This window comes from Metopolophium dirhodum, chromosome 1 (genome assembly GCF_019925205.1).
Source record: "Metopolophium dirhodum isolate CAU chromosome 1, ASM1992520v1, whole genome shotgun sequence".
NCBI classification, from domain to species: Eukaryota; Metazoa; Arthropoda; class Insecta; order Hemiptera; family Aphididae; genus Metopolophium; species Metopolophium dirhodum.
This window is the reverse complement of record NC_083560.1, coordinates 2,889,095-2,901,386: the sequence shown is the minus strand read 5'-3', so window position 1 is coordinate 2,901,386 and position 12,292 is coordinate 2,889,095.

Sequence of the window (12,292 nt, the reverse complement as noted above, 5' to 3'; positions counted from 1 at the left end):
AATCACAGACCGTATATGTGGCGTGGCGATATTCACACAAGGAGCAAAGATTTTATTCTACCCACCCACCCATCCAATATTTTATGAGGCATATAAAAAAATTTAGTTAAATTAAATTATGATAGAAATTAGAATATAGAATTCTTATCGCTTCATGAGATCAATTGGAATGTTTGGCAAAAAACACGTTTAAAATACTATAGTATTGTATATGTATGTCACGCGTGTGTTAGACAAAAACAGAAAACCACGGTATCGAATCACCTTAAATGATATAATATCATTGTGTACGGAAAATGATTCTGAGCGTTGATGGTTTGTCAGTGAGGATATTTTAAATTATATTTTATTGTTATTACTTATTATTAATATGGTAGCCGATTAGTTGAATTAATATTATAAAATTACAACAAAATAACTAAAATCGTTACTATTGGTTACTTTATATGTAATTTCCTCCAAATTTGAACATTTTATATTTTTGTGATTTTTGGTTACAGAATAACCTACTTACGTGGAACCTTGTGTAAGTTTTCAATCCTTAGCTATAAAAGTTGAACATTTTATAAATTTTGAACTAAAAAATCATTTTTAAATTTTAAATTTGATAATAATGTTGTCAAAAATTGAACTTTAAATGTTTATAAAAAAAATTGTGCTTATATATTTTTACACTACTATTTAGGCAATATACCAGGAGCTTTATAGTAAACTTTGATAATTTTTGGCCTAACAAAAAAATGTTGTTGAAATGTATAGAAAAAAGTTGAAACTTTAAATTGCACATAAATAGCTCAAAACAAGTCAAAATATTTTGAAAAATTTATCAAGTATAGGAATTGATTAAATAAATATATGATAAAAATTTCAAGAATCTATGGTTATTCGTTTTTGAATTACAACAAAATAAGAAAAACGCTACATGACAAGTCGAGTGAATATCCAATATTGTAAATATTTGAACTTCAAACGCTCATCAAAATTTAATTTGACTTTGTTATACACATTTTTTATAAAAGTAGAGAGCTTTATATAGAGTCTTGTATTACATTTGAAAATCTTAGACTTGAAAAGAAAAATTTTTAGGAATTTTTAACTCAAAATAATTTGCACATTTTCGTGAGTTGTATGATTTTTTTTCAAAATTTGAACTTTAAATGCTTATGAAAAAAAATTGTGAATATGGATTTTTAATATTTTACAAACGCCACAGTCACAATATATTAAGAGCTTTGTATTGAATTTTCAAGTTTTTTTATCAAGAAATAAAATTTTATTGACATTCATAGAAAAAAATTTAAAAAATTGGAAACTGAAAATGTCCGTAAACAGTTCAAAACAAATCAATATTTTTTGAAAATTGTATTGTGTATATTAAATACTAATATAAACAACTAGTGAAATTTGAATGTATCTACGGTCAATTGTTTATGAGTTATATCAAAAACCAAAATCGATTTTGTCGAAAACCGATAAATTCCAGTTTTTTCTTAATTTTTCTTTTCTTTTTCCCTGCGCTCACAAAAACTATTTTATATTTTAGACCCCTAAAGTATTCATTTTCCTATCAGAAAAGATACTGTTGAAGAAAATCTAAGCATTTTTACTGTCCTAAAAGATGATGACGGATACAAAACAAAATTTATAAAATTTAAAAAAATTAAAACGCATATCATTGTAAATCGCTTCACTCAGAATCTAAAATGAAAATTTTTACGTAAAGCCAATTTTCATCAAAATCGATTTATAATGAAATAATAGCCGTATTTACAAGTACATGAAATTGTCTTACCGAATATTGGCAAAATATATTGATTCTTTTTGAACTATTGATATGAGCAATTAAACAAAATTTTTTTACCGACAGCAATTAAACAAAAATTGCTCATATAGCTATCAATAGTTCAAAAAGAATCAAAATATTTTGATATCATTAATTTTATATCATTGAATTAAAATTTAATACATCCATTAAAATTTGACATCTAATAAACATTAGAGCGGTACCCACTTGCCACCTATTTTTTACATTAGTACTTCATTAATTGTATAGTATATTATGTACATATGTATGCTAAATATTAATACCCATTTCCCAATACCCACCCACCCACCCACCCAAAATTTGGAGGAGTGGTCGCTCCTCTAGACCCCCTTCACCACGCCACTGCACAGACGTACCATGTCTGTAGCGTCGGTCTCCTGTGTCTCACAATACCTTGGTCTATTATTGTGCTCCGCCAATACGCGCGGTAGTACTTCGCCTCGTTCCCCGACGGTGGGACTGCGGGTAGGCACGCTGCCTATGTGCGAATTGCGGCTAATAATGTTCAGTCAAAATGTAATGAGTGGCGTATGTCCACGGTGGCATTATTACCCGCCAATAACTTGAAATTGATAAATGTTGTCGCGTCGCCTTTTGTCTCACATGTAAGCACTGTGCTCCCTGACACGATGCGTCTAACTCACCGACCCAACCCACCTGTTAATTATTTTGGTGTGTTGCACGTTTTTAAACTTTGTATACATCGCGATTGGTTGGGTGTTGGGACCGGGGAAGTCCTCAATTCCTCATATGTATATAAATATATGAATTTGTTTCGTAGTATTGTTATTTCGTACTTTGTATTATTATTTATTACCATGTGTATTTATTTTGTATTCAAACAATTTTTACCTGAACCATATTATGTTCATTGGTTTATTTTTCAATTATTTATATTATTAATAAATTGTATATGGTGTATAGGTACTATGCCTTGGTCATTAATTATAATTTATACTTACGTAATGATTTTTTTTCGAATATTTTGTTTTCAATGTAAAAAAAAAAATAATGTACACCCACAGGTTATGCGCATATGTGACTAGCCGCTGAACATCCATCTGCTTCGGACCTTCATCCCTTGCTACGTCGTGCGTTCGGTTCTCCGGTGGCGCATGTGATTATGTTCAAAGACGGACGTGTTTTCGCGTCACCGTAGCTTCGACATAATATTCTCTTTCGGTTGTGCAGCGGCCAGCGGACCAACGAAGTTCGTGAGGTGGCTTACCCCCTCCTCCGCCGTTCAGCGACGGCCGTTGGCTGTGCATGTCACCGCCGGGAGTACTAGTACTGTTGTACATAATACATAAACACTTGTCTTTTTCTAGCGGCCGAGCTTGACGCAACGTCGAGTGCGCTCGCCGCCGCCGTGTGCACATGTGTCCCGGCAGAACCGACCGCTGGAACGGACGACGCGTACCAGGCCTTATTCTAAAGTGCAGTTGGGCTAATTTTGCGTATTTGGAATAGCTAAATGCGCATTGGATAATCAATTTTTGCGTAATTAATTTAAGTTAATTTATTGTTATATTAATAAGATATGACAAACAAAATAGTAGATCTGTAGTTTCTAAGAAATTATTTGCAATAAGAAAATCATTTTATATATACCTATATACTACATACCTATACTTAGTAGTTAGGCGTAGTACGTTAACGATTAATAATTATAATTTAAAAATGTAAGCTTAGTACCTACCATTGATTATAAATTAATGAAATTACTAAATTATGTTTATTATTAGAAATCGTAGGCTCTTTGGAGTTAGGATTTTCTAATATACGTGATACGTAATACCGAATACCGATAAAGAAATATTGTTAAACATACTGAGTCAGTTGTAAACAAAATTAAATCATTGAGTTCAATTAATTTAGTTGGTGGTTGGGTAGATGAATCGCTAACTGCAGAAAGGGGATAGGTCCATTTTTTATAACTTCTAACTAACCTAACCTAACCTAACTCAGGAGAGACAAAAAACGAAATCATAACATGTCCCTTTTCTGTAGTAAACTGAAATTTCCAAACACTATATTTCGCGTTTGGATAGTAGGATTTGACTCCTTTCTGCAGTAAACGATGTATTTACGAGTGCTTAATGGACTTGTCCCCTTTTTGCAGTTAGCGATTCAGATGTACTCAATGATGAACTTAAGGGTACCGATGGAAAAGCTCTAAAAGATATATAATTAATTGATTTTCAAAAAAACGAAAACATAGGCGCATATGTATGTGACTGAAAATAGATCCATATGTCATGAAATAGTAGAAACTTTGGCTAATTTTTTGCAAGACCGTATAGATATTGATGAATATTTTGTTAGTACCTACTATTAAATCTGTCACTATCGTAATAGTGTTGGCGCCGACGTAACTCCTACGTTATATGGCGGTTAGCCACGACGACTCGCGTCGGTATGGGAGTGAGGTGACACTGGTCTTTTGATATTAAATTCTAACACAAAGTTTGATCGTTAAATGATAGTGTATAATATATGGAATTGAATTAATAATAATGTACATAAATAAATATTGCACAGAGTCGCGACCGTCTTTGACGGTCAGCGAATAATAATAATTAGGATCATAAACAATAATGATATGTCTTTATGACAATTGCAAAATACAAAACAATAATAATTGATAACGATACCACAGCGACGGGAGCAGGAAAAAAATTCCGGGGAAAAAAAGTACACGGAAAAAAAGTCGGACAAGAAAAATTATTATACGGAAAAAAGTCCTGTTTAATTTAAAAAAAAATAAAATTACTAAATGTATAATATATAATATAAATTTAATTAAAAACTATAATTGATTAAAATTTAAAACTAATATTTATTTCGTTTTCGAATGCAATGGCCAATATTAATTAAAAATTCTTCCACCGATATTTCGTCAATGGCCACTCTAGAACATAAGTTTTTTAAACGTTCACCGGTACGTTTTTTTGGTGTTGGAATCCCTTCACCTAATTCTTGTAACGCTATTTTAGCTCTATCTACTCCTAACTCTTCACGCATTTTAGAAATTAACTTCCATTCATATTTTATCTTATAATACAGATTAATTGTGCTATCTTTATTGCCTTTTAATGTACACGATTTTTCTATCATATATTCTAGTATATTTTTTCTATCTACCTTACCTTAATACCTTCTATTTCTGTAGATTGTATAACGACGTGAAATTTTAATTCTTTATAAATTTAAATTATATTAGATCATACCAATCATATATATTATTAATTTTGAATTAATTAAATAAGTTTAAATATTTTTTATGAAACAATAAATCAAACCGGACTTTTTTTCCGTATAATAATTTTCTTGACGGACTTTTTTTCCAAAAAAATTAAATCGGACTTTTTTTCCGTGTACTTTTTTTCCCCGGACTTTTTTTCCGGGATTCCACGGCGACGATGGCAGTGATAACTGATAGTCGTTGATGTGTTACGATGATGACAACGTCGGCGGCGGCGGCAGATGATAGGACGGTGACCCCAGCTGCTGACGGCGGCAGCACAATGACGTCACGGCTGCGGCGGCGACGAGTACTTATTTAATTTTTAACAGATCACGTTCAAAATTTTAGTGCTATCAAACCGACACGGTATACGCACTCGAATATTTATTGGCATAGGCCCACTCACCCACGATTACAGATTATTATGTACCAATGTACAGCCGAATCAAATCGTCCGAACGGCGATCGGAACACGACGAAAAATAACAATGCACAATATTATATCGACTCGAACGATGTAAGTACTTGCAAACGCACCACGTGGAATCAACACGAAATGCCACGGCAGTCACGAGTGTAACTCAAAACGCACGGGCCGTTGTACATCGGCACCGTGGAACGCAGACTGACTGGCGACGCGGAGACGACGTCCGAGCCGTCCAGATTATGGAGTCTAAAGTTCGGGAATCGCCGTGTTATCGTGCGGTATCACGCGCACCGGTGGTGACATCCAAATATGAAAAGGCGGCAGTTTAAACAAATAAGTTAAATTTTAATTTGTTACACCTTAAAGCTAAAAATGTTATCATTTTTAACTATAACTTGATATCATATTTTGAGATTATTATAGTTCTATTTTTATAGGCTTAAAAAATGCGCAGTTGATAAAAATCCTTAGAATAAGCCCTGACGCGTACACATTGTTGTGTTAAGTCGTCGTTCCGCTCCGTGCAATTTGCACGTACCTGTCCGCCAGCCGTGTTTTTTTTGCGTGCCTCCCTTTATGCCGCCGCTCAAAACCGCATGATTTGCGCCGATAAGTTGTCGCGTGTAAGAAGTCGATGCGTTATCGGTTCCACGAAGCGAATCCGTCTGTGGCCACAATTATTATTCATCGTTGTGATATGCGCGTACGTAGGACACTAGGGGAGCAATTCGGTTATCCGCAAACCCAAGTGGTGCGTGCCGCTATTGTCGTCGCCCAAAACCGCGAGATGCGTCGTTGTCGGATTCTTCGGCTGTTATACCGTTCGAGTCGGCGTGGACTCAACACAAACGACACTGTTGTCTTGTCGTTTAGCGGCTACGAAGAGCCCTTTGTTTGTGTGTCAATATTCATCATCGAAGTTCCGCATCGTTTTTCCCTACCGCCCGTTGCCGCCTTTGGACCTGCAACCCCCCTTGCCCGAGCATCGAGTTGACGGTGAATCTGTGTACCGACAAAGCGGCCGCAAACCAGGTACATTCGGTTTGTGTATTAATTGTATTATTAATTATTATTATTTACTATTGTCATTACTGTAGTTGTAACCGAACACCGATTCCAGTGTGTTCGAATGGGTATTTGTAAATCTTATTATTTATTTAGTTCGTATCAGTACGCTTGGGGCGCTCTCAATTAGGTTTATGTAATTTTAATATTGAAGAATTATTTATTGTTATTTGGGTGGTAAAATACATGGTATTTGGTGTAACGAACACCGTTAATTATTATTAATATTTTTTATATACATTGGGTAACCTTTCCTCCAGCCCAACACATCGCGAGTCGTGTCCGATAACCGCGAATACCAAAAGTAGGATCGGACTCGGCGTCCACAACGACGTTTTATAATTTTCATTTCATTACCGTTGGATTTCCAACATTTAAAAACCATATATCTATTATTTATTAAATCAGTGGGTTGAGTTCTCCTATTCCAAATTTATCTACGAGAGCACGCGCGCTCACATTTTATTTTCGTAAAATTCTAACAGTAATTTTTTCTGCTACAGTTAGGTGTTTTAGTTGTCATCATAACCACGCAATTCAAAAGGGTTTTAATTGACACTGACAACTAATAAAACATAATAAAATACACAGACACAGCGTGTCTATTTATTGTTAAAAGTTCCCAACACGGTTCTCACTTAAGGAATTAAAAATAAAGAACTTAACATATATATTATATTTACGTAAGACTGAAAATTTCCAAAAAGAATATGTTGAAAAAAGTTATTACGTTTCAAATTAATTTACTCGAATATAAATGGTTGAATAATATGAAAAATTAAATACCTATAAGGCTATAGGTAGATAGGCTATAGGCTATAGCCGATCCGCACTCTAATAGACTGTAACGTCACAGAACTTTAGGCATCATTATTATTAAAATACGCCCCGCGAGCATACCTCTGTCTACAGTTATTTTAGTTATCAGCGCACCATATTATAAATAAGTTATTGCACGTACACAAATGAAGCCACAACAGAGTTATGTAACACCTTGTCCCCCTGACCCCCTACATCACGCAGTGTCCGTCGTTGACGAGTCGCTGTTGTCCGCCACCCGCCTGCCGTCGGCGCTTTTGTCACGTCCGCCGGTACAGGCCGCAGGGCAAGCTGTACTCCGCCGAAAATATCGTAAATAAATGTTAAAACGACCACACTGACCTGCCCCACTTCAAAGGATGACAAAAAGCTCCGTCGAGACCAACGGCTTGACTCCACCGCCGCCGTCTTTTCAATTCTTTTTTCAACGGCCTACCGACCAGACGTCGCTACTCTAGACATTATACCGACGTTGTCAAATATCCTCCGAAGGAACCTCGTGATATCCGGCACGACAAACCATACTACGCAGAGTTGATTTTTTCGTCCACCCGGTCTGCACCAACAAAATGATGGGTTAAGCACAACGACTACGGACCCGAGGCGGGCGAAGCCAATACAGCAGTCCATGTTAGTTGTTACCATCACATCGCAGTTGTGTGTCGTAATATATTCATTTTGTTTCTTTCCCTGTCCTACCCCCCCCCCCCCCCCCCCCCCCCCCCCCCCCTACACAAGCACGTATATTGTTGAGGCGTCACAAGACAAAAAACAATGAAATTCCTTATAGCAGGCTTATAATAATAATGTTTAAAATTGATCATTTTAAGTGAAACTATTAACAATTTAACCAGGCGTGAATCTAGAAGATTATAACGGGAGGTGCTCAAAAAAAAAAAGTTGGGTAAGTGTGTATCGCTCTGCTGTACAGTAGGTTACAATTGGATCACTGTAGTCTTTAATGGATGGTGTTAAATTCGAATTCAATGATATAATATCATTGTATAATAAGAAAAACGATTCTGAGCGAAGACTATAATATTATGAAGTATATTTGATGATATTTTTGTGAATAAAGTAATTTATTTAGGTACCTATTTACATGGAACTTTGTTTTAAATTTTCAATCTTTATAGCTATAAAAGCTAAACATTTTATATATTTTTATCTACAAAATAATTTTAAATTTTAAATTTGTAAATTTTGCCATAATTTAAACTTTAAATGCTTATAAAAAAAATTGTGCCTGTATACCTATGTATTTTTAATTTTTTTCAACTGCTTTAATTAAAATAGAGCAGGAGCCTTGTATTAAATTTTCACGCTTATTAACAGTAAAAGAAAAAAACAGCACAAAACGGGTTAAAATATTTTGTACATTTTATCAAGTATGGGAATTGATAAGATGTCATATGGTGTACATTTCAAGTATCTACAGTTACATAGTAACATAGTATTACTACAGTCATAGTGTTTGAAATTTTAATTACAACAAAATAAGAAAATCACTACATACATCCCTATATACATGAGAAATCGAGAGAATATCCAGTAGATTTTTTTTTTGATAAAATTAGACATACCTACTTATGAGTAGGTACCGGATTTATATGCACAAAAAATCCTCAAAATATGCTTCTATAATAATGCTGCAATATGTTATAAAATATGTACTTTAATATGCACTTAAGATTTTGTTTAAAACTATGTAAAAATATGTATAAATATATTATGTAAAATTATGTAACAATATTTATGAATTAATATGGTATTAAAAAAGTATAAAAAAGCTTTTTAAGTATTTTGTCGTCTTCTTCGCCATTTAACATTCTGTATCTTCAATCTATAAAGTATTAACTCACATTCATAAAAACTGAAACAAAAATTGAGTTCATATTTTACCTTATTTAATTGGATGATCAGAAGTTCCTTAATGTGTTCAAATGTTAAATTCCTCCGATTATCAGTAAGTACATTTTTATACATTGAAAAACTTCGCTCGACCTCAGCAGTATTTATAGGAGCGTACTTCATACATGAAATATCACTTGCATTAAAATCTTCAGGTAGTTCATAGTTTCCGTCTATTTCTGCTTCCAAAATCTTAGAAATTGTCTTCATTATTTTATATCCAGGGTTTTTTCTTAGTACGGTTGTAAGTTGGCATTTATAATACCACCAATTTTGTTTTTTGTTTTTTTTAATGTGGTTTTTGCGTTTTAAATTTTGATTATGCATAACAAGTAATCTTTTAATTCTAACATTTTTATCGTGCTCGGAATTATTTCAAAATTTGATTTTATGTAAATTAAATTAGCTTTCAAATTAGGATCTTATATCAAATCTTGCGATTTTTTAATTGAAATAGAGTCTTCGATTTCAAATTCTTTAATAATTTCCAAGTTGTCACAATAATAAAAAGCTGCGTTTAGCCATGTACCCCAACGCGTTAATATAGGTTGTGGTGGAAGTGCGAGATTAGGGGCCATGTTTCGGAAAAGTATCGTACGTGATGGAGCTTTTAAAAAATTTTATCGATATTATGTGGCTGTAAACGTGAAAATACGACGAAAAACGAATATATGTGTTATAAATAATAATATGCACTTTAAAACTACAAATATGCATTCAATATGCATTTAATAGGTAAAAACGTTGAAATATGCAAAAAGTGCAAAGTAAAATTAGTGTTATTTTAATAAGACTGATCTAAATCGGGGAAAATTTTCATCAGATTTCAAAATATGCATTTGCATATAAATTCGGTCCCTACTTATGAGGAATCATAAAGTCTAACTTTTGAGAGTAACAGCTTAGATACTACTTAGGACTTCAATATTATATAAACACCGGTTATATGTTTAAATTAATGTTAGTAGTGAAAATTATTATTAATCAATAACTAAGGTATATCTGAAAAAACATTTTCAAAATTAGGTTTAAATATCAAGAAAAAACTATTTTAAACAACTCGTCATAGTAAACTTTAATTATTATGAACATTTACAACATTTTTAGTATGTATTTAAATTTTTTTTAGTAGATATACAATTATTGTTATTATAATGTAAAGTACATCCAATAACATGTATACTATATTATGTACATTGCATAAGTATATATACTATACAATAAATAAGAGAACATTTTATTTTACGTGATGATCATGTCATATAATGATAATATAATTTATACACAGGTGACAGGTAATATGAATTATTTATAAATATAATATTTATAACATTAACGATACAACAAAGATCAATAGACTATTTATAGAATTAATTTATAATATTATTTATTCAAACGCATCTACAACGATATACACTGTTGCAAATGTAATGTTTTTACTCATTAGTTATTAATTTATTACTGATAAATAATAATTATATAAAGATTTATGTAGCTCCGATTACTTAAAATATCAATCGTACCCAAACCTAATTAAAAATTCAAGCCCATTGCAGTTGGTTGACACAGTTGACCTGTATCGGTACAATACACGTCGGAACTAAGAAAACACAATTAAATACTGTTGACGAGTCACCAACACAAGATAACAATGAAATGTAGGTACATTTGAGTACTAAGCAGGGCCCCTATCGAAAATATCATTAATTATATATAATAGGTAGGTACCTAATATATAATATTATTATGAACATACAATTTTTTTACTGAGATAACGACAATTCAAATTTAAAGTATTTAATATCAAAAAAAATAAATTGACAATAAAAAGTGTATTTCATTTTTTTGTATGGAGACGAATTTATCTAGATAAGTCTCAACACTGATGATTTGACTATCAAAATTTTCAGAAAAAAAAGCTTGACCGAAATTCATTAAAAAATATGGTAGTTACCTTTTGAAAAATAAAGTTTCCAGTTAAAAATGAAGAAACACATCTTTTTTCGTTTTAACGAAATTTTATGTCATCGATCCATAATTGTTAAAAACCCCTGCGTACAATGACATAAGATTAGAGATACAATGTCTAAATAATTGTACATATTAAAATACTCATAACTCACTTTAAAATTAATATATATTAAAAATCCTATGATATTGCCTAGTTAATAATCTTACCTTTAAATTGTATACGAGGTTATCAAAAATAATAAAAAGTGGATTTCATTTTTTATATATATTAATAGAATTTATCTAGATAAACAGCTTATCTAGATGGATGAATTTTCGTCGTTTATTAATTATTGTTCAAGCCGCTGCCTTTTTTCTCGAATCGGTCCGCTCGGCGAGCTCGTGACGGACGAGGAACCTCCGAGAAATTTGTCTGTATCGCTCGTAGTTGTCGCGCATCGTCCGTTATCATGGACGGTTTTGTTGCTGATTATATTCGTGCGCACGACAACGAGTCAGTCTGCCGTAAGCTGCTGTGGTTTCTATTGCCTGTGTCGCACGTCCTGTACGACGTCGCTGAAACCCACAGGGCCACAGCAGCTATACAAAACCTCGTGTTATTCTTTCCACACAGCGCTTCGGTCGAATTAACATTTTAATCCACCGTCGGACGCATCATCGCCGTCGTCGTGGTGAACAATACGGGCGCGTACGACCCATATTCATCGAGTTGCCGCGAGTAATATATTTTATTCCAGTGAGCGGGCGGAAGTGGGTTCTTTGGAAGTTTATAGCGTGTGCGTTGTCGTGTGCTCAGTGGCGTCATTTGGGGGGGGGGGGGGGCAACTGGGGCTATTGCCCCAGTCTAGTAATTACATCAACCTTAGGTCGGCACATTTACCGCCGTTTCTTACCCCGTCGTTAACACCGCCACTCACCGTCGTTGAATACGCCGTCGTCGAACACGGCCACTCGCTGCCACCGCGGACGTCGGCCACATCTATAAATTCGACGAATATAGGTCAACGGCCGCTGTCCACCAGCGCGT